The 17,102-nt window shown below is 40.5% G+C and overlaps 1 long non-coding RNA gene across 1 annotated transcript; it reads right to left on the reverse strand.

The window, feature by feature from the left end:
- Positions 1 to 2,026: 2,026 nt before the first annotated feature.
- Positions 2,027 to 16,179, reverse strand: LOC308192050. Its single transcript, XR_013948515.1, has 3 exons — positions 15,726 to 16,179; positions 7,348 to 7,485; positions 2,027 to 3,577 (listed from the first exon to the last, which is right to left on the reverse strand). It is a non-coding gene; the product is annotated as an uncharacterized lncRNA (long non-coding RNA).
- Between the last annotated feature and the right edge of the window lie 923 nt (positions 16,180 to 17,102).

The raw sequence follows: 17,102 nt of genomic DNA on the forward strand, positions 1-17,102 counted from the left end.
TAAGCATTCCCCTTAACTAGTATCTGCAGCTACTTTCGCTTTCTCTGCAAAGAGCAGAGAAGCAGCGTGATGTGCCATGACAACTATAACCTAACAGGAATGGACTTAAGTTTTTGTCTTTCTTTGTTTTTTCTCCTCAGCATTTTTTTTTTCTAAGAAATGCATATTTCAATGTGGGTTCTTGCTGTACAAGGTTTTACAGGACCCAGTATTCCTTCCAGCAAATCCAGGCTCTAGAGATCGTTCAGGGGAAAGCAGATAAGAATAAAGTAAATAAAAATGCTCAGAATGCTACTTTCAAGACCTACCTGTTACTTGCATTCCTACTAGCTACCTAAATTCTACTACTTTTTGTTGAGTTTTACATAGATAAAAACTGAACTAAGCTCTATGTGAATGCTACCTGCCATTTAACCCTAAATCTGAGGAGAAATCCAGAGCATTTCTATGTTGATTTTTTTTTTGTGACTTTAGTGTGTACTTACTGAAAAATAGCACAGACTTTCTGAGTAAGATGGTAACACATCAGCTGGCTATTCCAGATTTTCAAACTGAAGTCACTTATAAATATCTTCCTCCTGAATATCATGCACTTGACTCCTGAGACTGGCCTTATAGAGAGCTCTAAGACATCTTAACCATTCTGGACTTCAAAATTAACCCTTCATTTTAACACAAAAACACTAACAACATGTATAGTATGTTCCCAGAGAGTGACTTCTGGCACTGTTTTACTTCCAATCCTAGCCTTTTTATACATATATATTCATGGTTTTTCAATCACAATCCAATCCATGTAAAAAGAATGAATCCTTGGTAATTTTAAAATCACATTGATACCTGCATGAGGTAAACACGCGAGTAAATATATTCCACTTTTAACACTTGCACACTATAGAAGCTCAGATGATACTTTAGAGGGATTGCTTTCTTAGCTGTGATTTTTCCACTACAAATACTGCTGGACATTACTTACAAATTTTTCAGTGTTGAATCAGGTTGCTCTTGCATCATCACGTTGCACAAATGCCTTAGAAGCTTGCCAAACTAGCATGTAGAAAAGACCTCATCCAAAACAGTTTAGACAAGGGAAGAACTCACTTTACACTGAGCAGATGCTAAAGTCAGTAGATGAACCTGAGAGAGCTGCACAATTATCTTGATATTGGGAATTTACAAAGAAACAGAACAAGGAATCTAGCTGTACTGAGCAGTTACAACAGGATAACTTAATTTGGTTTTTCATGGAAACGTTTCTATTCCACTTCAATACGCTGTAACTGCAACAATACACTAAGGTTAGTGTTTGTTTTTTTTTAATTCAAAATATATTTGTAGGACAAAAATTAAGCCACTGTGGCCTACTTCTGAATACCTCGTTAAAATTAAGATTTTTAACAGTGCAATGCAATTCTAGCTGTGAATTATTCTACTACAGTCAATGGACTTGGCTGTATTTTGCTCACAACAAATTCTACACTGGGATTTATTATTTTTTTTTTTTAGAATAAACCAATCTTTTTAATTCTGTAAAAAAGAACATGCTGGTCTTCCCTTTAGTAACAAAAATACGGTTGATTGAAGCTACAAAAAAAAAAAAACCACCATACTCTAGTAAAGTGGACAACTGTAGCATTCCAGAGGATTCTTTTGTGCTTATACTGAAAAGTTCTGGGTTTCATGGTAACCAATGTGAATAATGTAAATTATCTGTATCATGATGAATTTACAAGAACACATCCTGGGCACTGCATCGCACATTGTAATAGCGGTCCTTCCCTCAACAGCTTAAAATGTAATCAGGGTAGAGAGAAAGGTTGGAAAAATAGCCACAGAGTCAAACCAACTTGAATCAGACTGAGTTAACAGACCAGATGCTGGCCTAAAAGCTCTGGGCTAACTTCTCACTTTGCTTTTTCCCTGCAAAATCCTGCATTTTAGATACTCACCCTTCTTTTCTTCGTGACTGAATTCCCATCCCATGATTAGTTTCAGAACAACAGGAAGGAAACTAACAATTACAAGCTTAATATGTTTAATAGCAGGAACAGGAGCCCATCAAGTTCTTTGTAGCAGGTACTGAGAAGAAAAGCAATACTAGAGATGGGGCTCTTTCTTGTATAGTAGCAGTCTTTAGCACTATATAAACAAAGGCTTTACAACACAGCACATACCTGCAAATATCACATCATATGCAGCAGTTGTGTATGTTCTCTTGCTATACAAACACAGTCAAGTTGGACAGGCAAATATCATTCTGAAGTAATACAACAGTGAAAACTAAGAGCACATATCAGGCCATCAAATCTGACACATGAATCACATTTTGTTTGGGTTGTTTTTCCCCCCCAAAAAAATGCTATCTGTGTAAAGCTTATAAATGACTTATAAGCTGGAACTATATTTTCAACTCTAAGAGGCTTCACGGGGTTCTTCATGAGGAAAGAATTTCATGGTAAAGATTAATGGCACAGATCATTATACGTAGCACTATATAAACAAGACAGTATGGAACACAATGAGAAACTTCAAATGTAAGCGTGGAGCCACATTTTAACAACTGACTTGCTAACAAATGTTTTCTAACAGATTTGCTCAGTATTCTATCATACCACATTAGTCCTTGTCCTTATTTGTATTTCTTCAAATGACACTATACCTGTATTTGTTTTTTCTTGAAACTTGGGAACCTTAACAGAAAAGCAGGATGATTCTGAAAGTGACAGTTGTCTCCTTCTAAAGGTTGGGGAACTATTCTCGTTATCTTACTTGCCCTCTCTCTGTCTTCTGCTCCTTTAGCAACCCATTCCAGGTTTTCCACTTGTCATTGCCCAAGGAGCAAGGAAAAAATATTTTTGTTTGCCTGCTTCTTATGGAAACTGTGGGCTGCTCAACAACCTTTTGCCCTTTCAGAGATCCCTTACATAATGTGATACTAGAGAAGGTATAAAAAGGAACTCAAACACATGAGGAAGGTGCCTCAGTTCTTCACCTGGACAGACACACATGAAAAGTGTGGAAGAAGGGATAAAAGGTAGAAGAGAAAAAAAAAAAGCTTGGCAAATTTTAAATGAGGATAAGTATTACCTGGTGACATAAATACCTCTTTTGGTGGTCTCACTTTATTCTAATGTCAACTGTTTTTTAACATACAGCCAGATTTGCAATGCGTCAAATGCGTAGTTAACTTTAGCACGACCACGTGAGAGGACTCTTGTCTTTAGGAACTTAATTAGTTCCTTCACTTTTGAGAGAGGGGTTGAAGAGGCAGGTAGAAACACAAATGTACTTTCTCCTCTTTCCAAGAACAATTTGAGTTGCTACTAGAAGTAGAGCTCATAAGGTTTCTAGAAAAAGCAAAGGCCTTACCCATCCAATGTCTATTCATTCGCAAAAGGCGGTACAGTCCTGTGGAACTTGGTGCTCAAAGCTTAGCACGAACTTCTTTATAGCCAACGGTCAGATTTCTCTGGAGAGCTCCTCTTCTTCCTTCCCACCATACTCAAAGCAGCTGTGACATCTGCTTTTAACAATCTCCAGATTCTTTAAATTCCCAGAATAGATTATAGAATTTCCCCTGCAAAAAGAAAAATAAATGACAGATTCAGTAAGAAACCCTAAGAACCTAATGCAAATATTAAAATGCCTACAACGTCAGGATCAAAACTAAGCATATTTTCATTTTTGCCAAGATTTAAAAAACAAATGAGAGTTGGAAAAAGAATGGGAGGCCAGCATAGTACTCAGATTAATTAAGTTGAAATTTCTAAATAAAAATGCTCTTACATTTCTGGACAGCCCCCACATCTAAACTGCTGCTCTTAGTATGTTGGAGGTGAAGACTCTGAATCACCAGATCTGTCATATGAAGTTTTGGCAACAGCGGTCTTACGCCCACCTATGGATGTGTGTAGCATAAAGGTCCAGCAAAAAAGGGGGTTTCTATCTGTACAGACCCTACTGCCAAATAATCAACATAAAGCCAGTTCTCACAGTATTTGTGTCTTCAGATGTCAACTGAGAAATCTTAGGTAACGAGTCTGGAGAAAAAGCAGAAAACAGCTTCTGTAGCAGCAAGCCAGCTGTAACACATTGTGAGCCCATTTTCCAGGTGTCAGTCGATGCAGTAAAAGCACTCAGATGACCCCATATCCATCTCAAGTTCCGGATGTCCCCATACCAGATTCCAGATGTGGCACTGAGGCTCCACACACACACACAGAAGTGACTATGTCACAGGAGCTAGACACATCTCTGGCACAACAGTGCCTTCCGCTGCCTTCCTCCTGCGAGACGGACAGGAAGCAGTACACCTCTGGCTGGTAAGGGACACATCTCCTTCACTAGGGAATGGGAATACGCACCACGTTAAGAGAGGGAGAGACTCAAAAATAACAGATTACAAAAGCAAACTCCTGGCCACTGCATACAAGTACGTTAATGTAACAGATTCTGATAGCACATACCAAAGCCGTCTACTTGCCTTTTCATTCCCATGTACATGTGTGCCAAAGCTCACTTTTTTACAAAACAAAGGGCAATGCTTCTCTCTGAACTAAATGCTCCAGGGAGGATTACACTCTCCTTTTCTTCCAGCAACCACTGCCCCCAGTTCTTCCTTTTCCACACTCCCCTTTTTCATTAGCCAATGCTTCTGCTCCCTCCCTCTCTGCACATTATCTGGCTTTTTCCCTATCAAGCTATTACTTCCCACATGCTATTTTTGTAGGAATCCTTTGCTGCTTTCTACACAGCGATGAATCCCAGCTGCCTGCGTCTTGGGTGTTGTGACATCCTGTGGCGTCACTTGTACTAGCTTTACTTGAAGTGCCAAGAAAAAGGAAGTACATGCACATGTTGATTAAAGACACCAAAAAATCTTTGTTACTATACACAAAGACGAGAAAAAGCAGAGTGTGGGCATTACAGAAAAAATATCTGAAAGGGGGAAAGGGTTTAAGTCATAATCTTCACTCCAACTTTGCCTTGGCATGTCCAAAACCAGGCTCTAGAGCCCAATTTTTCAAACCTCACACAACCTTAACACGAGCCTTGCCTCCAAACTTTCTGTTCGCTGTTGTCCTGGAGTCACACACCAGACTGGCGTGCCAAGCTAGGCAATAACAAGCTAGTCAAAACCACAGACAAATTCAAACCACATATCCCCAACTTTACCCTCCAGGTACCCTTCAGCCACAGAAAGGGTCTAACCTAGGTGCTGACATCTTGCGACATCTAAGTGCTTGAAGCTCACTGCTGTATAGGATTAAATGAAGACAAGAAAACCTCTCTGAGGGTGTGACTTTGGCATTGCATTGTATTCTATTTCCCTACACAACCTAAGAGTAGCAGGAGTCCTTTGTAAAGTTTGCAGGGCAGGAAGGGTATGTACTATATGAGTTTACTACTGTACCTCCTCTGATGGGGTGAAATCTCAAATAGAAAAACCTGTCTAAACTTATTTTGAAAACTGCATGGCCAGCTTATGCAGTAGCTAGATATGTGGCAAGGTTGCAGTGTTACTCTCTAAGGAGAATACAGTAAATATGCTTATATTTTTTGTTTAATTCAAGCATTGTGTAGTCTCCAAGCTCTACTACGAGAAGTATGGTAACTTCTCGTTATCCTTCCTATTTCAAACACAGTATTTATCACAGATGTGTACAATACAGTGGCATAGCTTAGGCCTGTTATATAGGTCAGTATCTGCAATGCACATGAGAACATAGTTTGCCACTGCAAAGGAGACTGGCTGCAAAATCTATTTTGGATAACCCAATTTATATTTAAGGAAATCAATGTGTGGTCATTTCTAGAACTGTGAATAAGGCAACTGCTGCATGCTTGTATATTTGATGAGTTTTATTATACTATATCCTTATATGAATGCCTATGCAGTGTAAATGCTTTAATATAAGATACTGAATTTTTTTAACACATTATTTTCTAAATGACGCTACATTTTACTGCATGTTTGTCCATTTTCTGCATTGGTACAAAGCGCAAGCAGGAAGACACACGATTTTAATAACTCACACAGCCGCTCTTCATTATAAAACTACGTTCTTATGTAAAGACTTTTAACTTGGCAAGAATTGTGCTTCCTTTAAACAATGGGCTTGGTTCATAGCAATACCTGTGTAATTAATGTTTACTTACTTAAAATGTCACCGAGTACATGGGGCTATTGACTGTGATGCAAACCAGTATGACAGTACATTTTGATACCTTTGAAAATGTACCTCATCTGCACTTGTTAGGCAAACAGATGACCTGTCCTGATTCAATTTGAAAGCTAATGTTTTAGTTTAAAACGTCCAAAACTGAGCAGTTACTGTGTTTCATGCTGCAGGATGATAGGCAACATAGAAAATTATTGTTTCTTTTTAAAAAAAAAAACAACTTTCTCTTGAACTTAATGAGTTCATGTTATTTGTCTGTGAGCTGGGCCCACTGTTTACAGCGTTACTATACGTAACGGAAGGTCAATGTACTTAACTGAACTGAGCAGATTCCTTCTTTGGAAGAAAAAAAAAAAAAAGAGGCTGGCTTTGTTTTTGCTGGGGTTTGGGGTGAGGGGGGGGTTGCTTGGTACAGAAGAGTGTTGCTGCTGTACCAGTACATTTTAAACATAAGGAAATCACTGGCTGAAAGACCAATGGTTAAAATAGCATTGTCAGTATTTCAAAGTGGGTAATATATTATAGTGCTGCAAACTAAGTTACCAATGATTCAACACTAAATGAAGAAAAAAAGCAATGCATTAGTTTAAAGCTATGTAAATATTTATTTTAATGCCTCAGCGTCATAGCTGTCATTTTTCACTGCTTTGATATCCAAGGATTCCTACTACTACACGAATGTATTTCACAAGCTTCATTTTTCAGTTTCAATACTTTCATTCAAAGCAAAGTAACTCCTATTTCTTTGTACTGCACTGAAATAAAAGATTCTCGTTTCAGTACATAATGCTTTTCCTATTTTCTTTGTGTTCCGTCTCAGTCAGTTTGTTTGTATGAGCACCGAATCCCAGCCCCAGCCCTCAGTCTCCTGTACCCCCCAGACTGGAGGCACGCCCCGACAGACAGCTGGTGCCTCCAGCCGAGACGCACAAGGGACGCGCAGCGCTGGCACACCTCTGTCACCTCCACAGCTACTGGAACACAGGTCTTCCGTATCGTGTTTCAGGCTTCAGACACACATACCACGCCTGAACCACATTTTTAGGCACATCAGTCTCTCCATCAATCATGTTCACACTAAACGGACCCAGCCTATGGAGCAGTCTCGTTGACTATGTCTATATCAGTAAAGAGAACAGGGGCACAGTACAAGCTCGAACAGTACCTCATGTCTTAGCATCGTTAGCATTCTCTGCCTGCCTGCTGGCCCACAACCAGTGCTCTTCCAGACTGCACCCAGATGAAGTATACTGGGGCAATACGTACTGGTGACCGTCCTTGATGCAGTCTGGCCACAGGTCCCCTGGGAAGAAGAGGGAAACCACAGATTAGGCAACTGCCAATTGGCGTCACTCGGCTATACAGCCAAGGCACCACTCCTCGCCTCTCTCACGCTTAGATGTGACTATTCACATTCCTAAAATTACACTGGCCAAATCTGAACCTGTCAGATTCCTGGTGTTAGGCAAGGGCAGCCTTCTCCAGGACACCATTTATCTGTGAACACTCCAACCCAGCAGGGATTTCCACTTTTTCATTTCCAATTCATCCCTGACTAAACAGGACAATCAATTGCTGTTCAATAGCTACCAACTGTCCCATTACTCAAAACAGAAAGAACAACATTTATCAGAGATCTTGTAATACCAGGAAAAAAAGCTGAAAAGAAGCAAAGAGCTTAGCAGTGCTTTTTAAGTTCTAGAAATCATTAAAACTGTCTAACCTGATCTCTGCCAAAGGACAAGGCCATAGAGCCTCACTCTGCACTTCAAGCCCCAATCTCTTCTTGGGGTTGTTTCTTAGACCAGCAGGAGGCTAATTACAAAGGGGGAATTAAAACAAGATTTTATGTAGGGTAATGAAATTGAAGCACCTGAAGATGCTGCAGTAAGCTACTTGAATAGCTCAGCTGATCAGCTGGTACCAGTAAGGGAGATATTCACATGGCTTAGATTCTTTTTATTTCTTGTACAGGAAACAATTCATCTGAAAGCAGCTACTTCAGTAACAGCACAGCAGCAGATACAATTTCTACATTAACTAGGAATTATTCTTGCACAAAATAACCTGCAAAAATGCGTGTGTCTGTAGTGGCATTTCATACAGGCAAGTAACATTAAGTGCAATAATGTACAGCAGATTTTTGTACTTGGACAATTGCATAGGATGATTTAAAAGGAGTAATAGTTTCTTCTCCCTTGTGTTTATTATTTCCTCTGAGTATTACAGAACAAGAAGGCTTGTTGGCCCATTGCACATCAGCCTCCCTCCTTTGCTCCCTCTCATGCATTCAGTTCTAATGCCCCACCTCAATCCCAGCATAGTTTGTTCTGGGATGTAGCCTGGAATGATAGCACAGCCTAAGTTAATGTATGTAGTAGTATACTATATGGCCCAGAATTTTATTTGCTGTTCTAATTCAATATAAAGTAAGGTTTTCAACCTCCCACCAGATCTGAAAGAGCTGTAAAGCATTTGAAAATTTAATATACAAAAGGAAAAAGATCTGTACTATATGATAGCCCAGGTCCCCTCCCATGTCCTAAAACCTGCACTACAAAAACAATAATGATACTAACAAAAAAATCTCTACCTAAAGACCCCACTTTTCCTGCTTAGGAGGGTAAAGCCTGTTCCAGCAAGAGGTGCCACTGTGCACGAAGAACAGAATGGTTATATGGATAGAAGAGGACAAAGGGTGTCTATGGAAATGGGAAACAGGTGGTGTACAACTGCCTAATCTGCTTTCCACTGAAGTGTGGGCTAGACGAACTACAGGAAAAGCAAAATGGGGACTGAAAAACAGCAAGGAAGCTGACTCCAAACTTTTCAATACTTCAGATAATTTATTTGGAAGATCCCATAGACAAATTTTAAAATGTCTATTACACTAATGCCTATTGCTAATGGGCATCTTCTTGACCAGCAAAAGGCTACAACTCCCAATTTTCCTAACAACAGGAATGGTCAACAACCAATACTTACACAGGCCACCGTGCTTTGCGCAGGACATTCCCCTTCTCCAGTGCACTCACACTAAGATCCTACTTTGAAACCGAGGAAGCAGGGCCTATGCTAGATTTCTCACTTCCCAGGAGAGTGACACAGCCACCCGGATTTTCTGTAGCAAAGAGTGCTCTCACATTCTCTTAAGCCCACAGGAGTCCTAAACAGAGTAGCAAAAAAACCCTTTTCATCTAAAACCCTTCTAACAAGCTCTAGTGCCAAGTAATTTGCTGTATGGAGACCAACTCATGTTCCCTGTAGTCTGAAAATGGGAACACACAAAGCACCCACTAAGCTTAAATGGAAAAGGTAATGACTGACAGGAGATGAGAGGAAGCAGAAACTCTGGAGGTAACTGCATAACCACCACTCTCAGTTGCATGAGCTTTTGTAGAAGCTGGTTGTCATTTTACTAGAAAGGAGGCTTTTGACTGCGTCAGTTGCAGCGAGGTAAGTTATTGCCGGACAGACTCTGCCCCACGCTGTTTCACATACAACACTAACGTCATTCCTCATTAAATGCAACAGGAGTGACCAGTTCAGAACAAAGACAGAACCAACTCCCGTGAAAAGAAGTCCTACCTCAATTCCAAAATGTCCCCATTTTATTCCAACAGTATCACGGAATCACAGGCTGGTTTGGGTTGGAAGGGACCTTAAAGACCACCTGGTTCCACCTTCCGCCAGACCAGGCTGCCCAAAGCCCCATCCAGCCTGGCCTTATTCTATTAGGCCACACTATTCTACTTGAGTATTTACTATTTTAGTGCCTCTGTTTAATAAAAAATGAAGTACACTTATAACTAAAACTCTGCATCTAGGAATTCAATATTCAACATGTTCAGCTTCGTAATAACCGTATGGAGTAGGAAACTAAATCTCACTCCTGCTTACCAACAATAGCAACTTTAATTGCTCATTGTATGCTGTATCACGAAGAAGGTAGCTTGCAAGAGACAAAACCTAAATTTAGCTACTTATAACTGTTTTCATCTTAAATCCCCTTTGCAAGTTGCCATTCTCTCCATAAAGATGCAACCTGGAAACGTTTAGATACATTCTAGGGGTAGACAAAACAAATTTCATCCCAGTAAGCTGAGAAGAAACCAACTCAGTGTCCTAGCTCTGCTACAGACACCACCACTGGATGACCTGGATCTGCACAGAGGCCTTGACTTACTGACCAGGAACCAATCTCACCCCATTCCCTGCCCTTGCTAGCAACCAACTTGCTGACATAGATGGGTCCCTTCTCCACTTGGAGTCCTATGCAATAAAATACAATGAAGAACTGCTTCTTATGAGGCTGCCCAGTCCTAAGTACGACACATTTCAAACATAATGGCTCGTGTTTACTTACAATACTGTAACATTTTTTTTAGGATATATCCTTCTCAGACATGATCTTCATCTCCAAAAAAGCATGTACCTTGTAAGATACAGCACTGATCCCCAAAGGTGTTGACTTCAACCCCAGAAGAGAGTCCTCTGCTAACCTCTGATTAATTTTTGAGTACCAAATTTCTCACTGAGTAATAGATACATATGTAAACAATATACTGCAGTGGAAGAACCCAGCAAGAGAAGGCACACGTAACTGAGGAAAAGGAACTACAAATCAGCCATGGTATGCTTTTGGTTGGTGCTGACACCCTTGGCAGCAAGTAACATAAAACAAAAAACCCACCCTTTTTCTTTCATACCCTGGTTTCTTAACAGTATGTTCTTCAAAGGAGCTAAAGGGCATAACATGCTAATAATGTGTTGTGGCGGTCCTTCTCTGGAAAAATGACTCCTGAACTGTGTATACCTGTTGACCCAACACAAAATTGGAGCACTTAACTCTAAACATAGTCCAGGTTTCAAGCTGCTTCTGCAGGCTACAGTAATCCAGATCAAGGGAACCATATTATAGACTTCACCAGAGAGCCAAAAAAATACACATCATGGGTGTTTGGCTCATTACAGTACATATTCCAAATCATTCCCGTAGTCTCACAGCCAATAGTAAAACAATCCCCCCAGTATGCTAAATCAGTCTGGAAGAGTCCAAAGGAATCACCAAACAGCAATAACCTACGTCACAGTGCTCTCATGTCTTCTTTTGTTTCCTCTGCACAAGGTGCTATTTGGAGACAGAAGAGGGACCGCTTTCTTCAGCCCTTGCATAGCATCATTCAGCCCTGCAGTCTTCATCATATGTATGCTAGATAACGCTAGGATGAAACCACAAAGCAGGTTTCAGTATCAAAAGGTCATATTCCAGTCACTACTCTGTATCCTTACAATGGTTATAGCCATTATCAAACCACCGTGGCAGTAAGTTACTAAATAGGTTTTACTGCTGGTGTAATGTAACACTCCCAAAGGCTATGTTCAGTCTGCACACAGAATATTAACACAGCTGCTTCAAGGGGTTTATGAGGTATCAGAAAGGTCACATCTTGTGTAGCAGAATCAGCTGAAACAAGCTCGTTTTAAGGGCTTATAAATGCTTCAAGAACCTCAGCTCACACAAAACTGTCATACCAGTACAGTTCAAGAGTTTTGTAGGGACATGCTTACGAACAGAACTGCTCATATAAACGCATTTCTAATTAAAAGCACCATTTAAAGCAATGGGGTAACTCCAGCAAGCACCAAAGGTTCAACAAATTCATTCCTGTTCATCCTGATCAAGTATTTAGAGTCGAAAACACGACTTTCACAGATGGCTCTTTGAAAATGGACAGTAGTGGTATTAGCAGTACAGTAAGTATAGCAAGTACAGTAACATAGCTGTAACTTACAGACAAAATAAAGCAGCAAAGTCTATGCCTAGTGATTTTTCAGTCCAAAAATACAATCCTGAGCCCTTTCAGTTTTACTAAAATGTCTTTGATCTACATGTACAGAAAACTGAGATGGATAAGGCTGGTGGCTCCTGCTAAAAAACGGACATAAGCGATCAAAGCAGATCAAAGTATTCCTATCTGTAACTACCACAACATCCTGCTGCACTCCAACTTTGATTTCAAATATCAAACTGACAGCAGAATCACCTTTTAAAACCATTATTTTCTTCTTTATCATAAGACCCAGTGAAAACTGTTGTTCTAAGTTATTGCAATGAATTCAGCCATGTCACAGGGCCCCCCAAAACAGCCAGATACTGCAACCTAATCTCTCTAACCCCATGTTTCTGTGCTTGTAGGGAAATGATGGAAGAAGAGTGAAAGCCAATATTCCATCACAGACCTATACTTTAACCTAAGCCTGTACTGCAGAAGTCAGCAGCTACACTAAAAGATGAAATTTGTCCCCATGCCTGACATTTTCTGCAGTTACAACACCTCACCAGAATTAGAGCTTCCACAGTGTTTTCCATATGCATTCTATAGCAAGCTGCTTGACGTGCATCTTTCTGCTTTGCAGTGACTTGATGGAAGTCATTCAAACAGGACAAGTCAAAAAACTATTTGCACTAGAGCAGCAAACTTTACAGTTTAGCGAGAGAGCAACTTAAGAAAATAACCTGAATCCTTAGCTGCACCCTAAGTGCAAACAGTATAAAACAGGAAAACAGAAAAAAATAAGAAACTCAGAAGAAAGTTTCGGATCATTAAAATTCCTAGCCCCAGTCTGATCTCCCAGCAAGTTTCAAAAGAAAAAAGATTTCTTCAAACCCTCAGCTTTGTGTATTGCCTTACTGTCAGTCTGATAGCAACAGCAGCAATACGAGAATAAATGCTTTATAAGATGAGGGCCTGCAACCACAGAACAGAAGCAGTAACATTTTCCCACTGGAACTGACAGTAACTCCAACCCAGATCACGCTGCTTTGGCAGACTTCAGCAAGCACTTGTAGGTATTCACTCCACCGTTGTGCTTAAGTCCCAACATGCTTGGAGTCCCAAGCCTCCTCTAAGTTTCCTGAGCATAAGCAGGTTTCAGTACACACCTCTTTGTTCTCTGGCATAGTTTTTTCTGTTCACAATAACAACAAAAAAAGCCACTGTCAAGAAGACAACTGCCTTCACAAGCACATTTGTCTGAAAGGTATCCTCTATTCCTAAAATTATGAAGAAAGAAGACAGTGACAGCTCCCAAATAGGTAGGCTGCAAGTGTCCACTGCAAGAGAAAGCTTGTTTTCTGTGGCTGTGAAGAACAGGAACGACTAGATAAATTACTATAAACACAGTAAATACGTTTCCAACTGCCAAGTCGGTTTCTACAACTGCACATATGCCTCAGAAGAAAGGGGAACAGGATCACTGTATCACACAGTATATAAAACAGGCCTGAGCAAACTGAAATGCTGAAGCAGGAACGATTCCTTCATTAACTGAGATGGGATATTCACTGCTGCATTGCTGAGCGTTAACACCAGACTTGCTTCCCTGTTTCTGCTTTCATGTGGCTGGTGAACAATGCCATTTATTCAGTCAGGCCTAACCAGTCAAGACAGCTGCCTGTAACTGGATATGTCTGCAGATCACCTCACCAAGAGAAACATCCTCCTTGCTCAAAAAATATTCAGTATTGGAGATTATCCGTCTACACGTACTACATCAACAGAAAAAAAAAAAAGTGTATTTACAACACAATAAAAGATGAAGTAAACACTTAAATTTTTAGTGAGGATGAAACACTTCATAGATACTTTTTAAATGGTGAAATGTAAGGATCAGAATAGTCACAAAGAAACATGCTTTACAGGAAAATCTTTTAAAATGGACTGTTGCTCTTGTGAACCGAACGCAAAAAGATATTAGACCAATATAAAAATAAAACATAATGAGGAATAAAATAGCAAAATTATGATCTTTAGTACTTAAAGTCCATATTGTCAGGAATGAGTGTTGCTGCCTTTGGCATACTACGGCCAGACAAATGACATTAATAATAAACGCCAGAACTAGCAGTTCAAGCAAGATGGAACTTGTTCTGCTGCCATTTTCATAAGGAAGAAAGAGAAAAGCCAGCTCTCACAAGCTTTATTTATGTACCCTGTAATACTGCTTATCTGCAATTCCACCAACTTTCATTACCCTGTTTTGAATTTGTTTAGATGAGTAATGTGCAAGAGAGGTTTACTATCATTATGGCTTCTGGAGCATGTACAGGAATTGAACAGGAATTAATAGTTAAGAAATTAATGGGGTAATCAGGAGATCCCATCTGGAAGTGAGAAGCCTTAAAAAGATACTGTCCAAGTGATCCCTCTGGGTTTTCTCCCCAGCTGATACTGTACACCTGCTATGTACAGAAGTGTCTCCTTAAAAACAAAGGTAGATTTTCTAACAAACACAACACCTGAGAAGAGAAGCGTTCAGAGTACGCCCCCAACACTGACTGGTGTTTTCACAGGACCCATAAATGCTTACAAGCTACAAGGACCACAAAGGTTTCACTTGCCAGAGGCAGATGGTGCAGTACAGTTCTGGATGGGTGCTTAACCCCTCAGGGCTAAGTATGGTAACAAAGAGAAACAATCTTCATAAATCCTCCTGCAAAGTTTTCACACCAGGGAGCTCCCAAGAGAAGTAGTAGTAGCAATATGGTAACGAAGACCTGTTCTGACTCAAGACATTTTCTGATCACATTTACCGTATTATGGAAGGCTTCCAAGCTGATTTGACTACATATATACACACTACAAAATTAAAAAATAAGGATGAAAAGTAGTCCACATGCCATCAGTCCCTGGGCTTTTCCTGCTTCCATGAAAGGGCTTAATCATCTCACTTGATTCCAACTCGCCAAAAAAAAATCTAGATGAGGAGCCAGTCTCACAAAATGATCATAGAATAATGATAATAGAATTGTGTCCCTCTAAAACAAAGACCAATATCTAGGTCTCAGTTTCTCAACAAATTCTCTGAACATTGTGCAAAACATGGCAACTTTTAATTTGCATTGCAGCCTGCCCTCGTACAGCTTACTTAAGGTTCTCCCCTATTTTCTAACATACAACAATCAACAAGGGCAGCAGAGAAGTAACCTGGAATCAGAGGTAATACAATACTCCACTACAAAAGTAAAGCAACATAGGCAACTGAGAAAAATGAGATTTTCAATTTCCCACCACAGAGCAGCATCTCCACTGCATGGGAGCCACATTCCTACCACATCGTGAGCTTCCAGGAAGGTGATCTGTGCTATTAAAAAAGCAACCACATTGCTACCTTTGCAGAAAATTCACCTCACATCCACAATTGCTTACTCACTTTATATTCACAGCAACACTTGATTCTCCTACTTCACTTAAATTGCTAAATACTACGTAGAAACATGGGTAAGGGCAGGATAATTATTTTGTTCTAGTTTCATACATAAATGTACTGCTTTCTGGACATCAGTAACACATTCTAAATCCTCTGTTATCAACCACAAGGGCAAAAGGACAGTTGATGTTGCTCTAAGGCAATGACAAGAGAATACAAAATAACTTGCAATACTAATAAACTAAGACCAAGATATTCATTTAGCCACCAACCAGATCATGACCACTGGATCCTAGTGCTGCCTCTGAAGAGAGCAGCACAAGTACTTACCCCTGGAAAGTCACGTGGGTTTCAACATTACTGCTCTGTTGAGTCCGTAACCACCATAAATACAGCAAAATAATCACAAGCACCACATTGAAGCTTGGCAACAAAGACTTCAGCTTGTTGTTTTGCAAAGACCAGTTACCGGCTCAAAGACGAAGATTGATCCAGTTTTCTGCTTCTAAAATGGAAGTGTTAAGTTGGTTCAATGTCTGCAAAACCACCACATTGACAAAATGGAGGAAGCAAAACCAGTTAAACTGGAAGTCAACTCAGTTATGGGACATCAGGAGCCTGTAGGGCCTAATTTCAGGGATCCAGTATTTTTTAGTTAAAGCAATCTTCGTTTCTAGCACATGTTAGGCCAATAAAAATCTAAAATACCCCTGAAATCATTTTCTGCACTGAATGATCTCCCACTGTATCACCTCTACTATAACACAGACACTAAGAATATTAAACCTACTGCTTTAGGAAGCAAACATCTCTCCCCTAAGGTTTTGCCTGATTACCAACAGCTGTACAAAACGAGCACAAATCATCCACGCCCCAAGCAAACAAAAGCCCCAAGCCCGCCACCTCACCTGTACCTGCTGGCAGATAGCCAAAAGCTCCCCCTCAGATGTCTGCCACCTCTACCACGCAGCCTGGACAATGAACTGCCACCAGCAACCAGAGCAGAGGTGGCACGCACCACCTGGCCGAAGCCGTCCCATCAGCACTCTCGAAGCTTCTACAGCCGTGCCACTATGGGGTGGGAGCGGCTCCACCTCCCCTCACGGTCAGCAGCACGGCCAGCCGCCATTTTGTGTGGCCTGCCCTAGCGTTGCCCAGCAGGCGGGCTCTGAAATGGCGGCCAGCGCGTCTGGCTGTGTCTTCATCGCATTCTGGAACTGTTCAGTCACAGCTACAGAGTTCTGGGAGGGAGAGTGGGGAATGCTGTGTTTTGGCTTTTTTTATTCATGTCCAAAAATGCAAGTCCTCAGTGCAGTGCTGCTGAAGCTAGAATAAAAAATGGGCTGATCTCACCTTCTTCTGGCTGTTGCTTCCTCTGTCAAGATACTGAAAAATGGCTTTTCTAGCAAAAACATAGTGTAGAAAAAGAATAGCTTATCTTACAATGTGGTTATTTGCCCTGCACAGGGTGGTGTGTGTAATCTGCCAGCCCAGGTACGCCTGTCTCTGTAATATATCCATGCAATGAAAAAGCTTGGGTTCTGAATTACAATTGTAAACAAAGCAGAAGAATAAACCTGACCTTCAAAGCTGCAGAAATGGCAGCAGTGCTTTCTGTTTGATTTCCTAAGGAAAATGGTAATGGTCATTTGCCTTTAACACCCCTTTTGTGCTTACCTAGGAAGCACAAAGCAAGGTACAGCCATG

This window comes from Anser brachyrhynchus (genome assembly GCF_964034855.1).
Source record: "Anser brachyrhynchus genome assembly, chromosome: 3".
NCBI classification, from domain to species: domain Eukaryota; kingdom Metazoa; phylum Chordata; class Aves; order Anseriformes; family Anatidae; genus Anser; species Anser brachyrhynchus.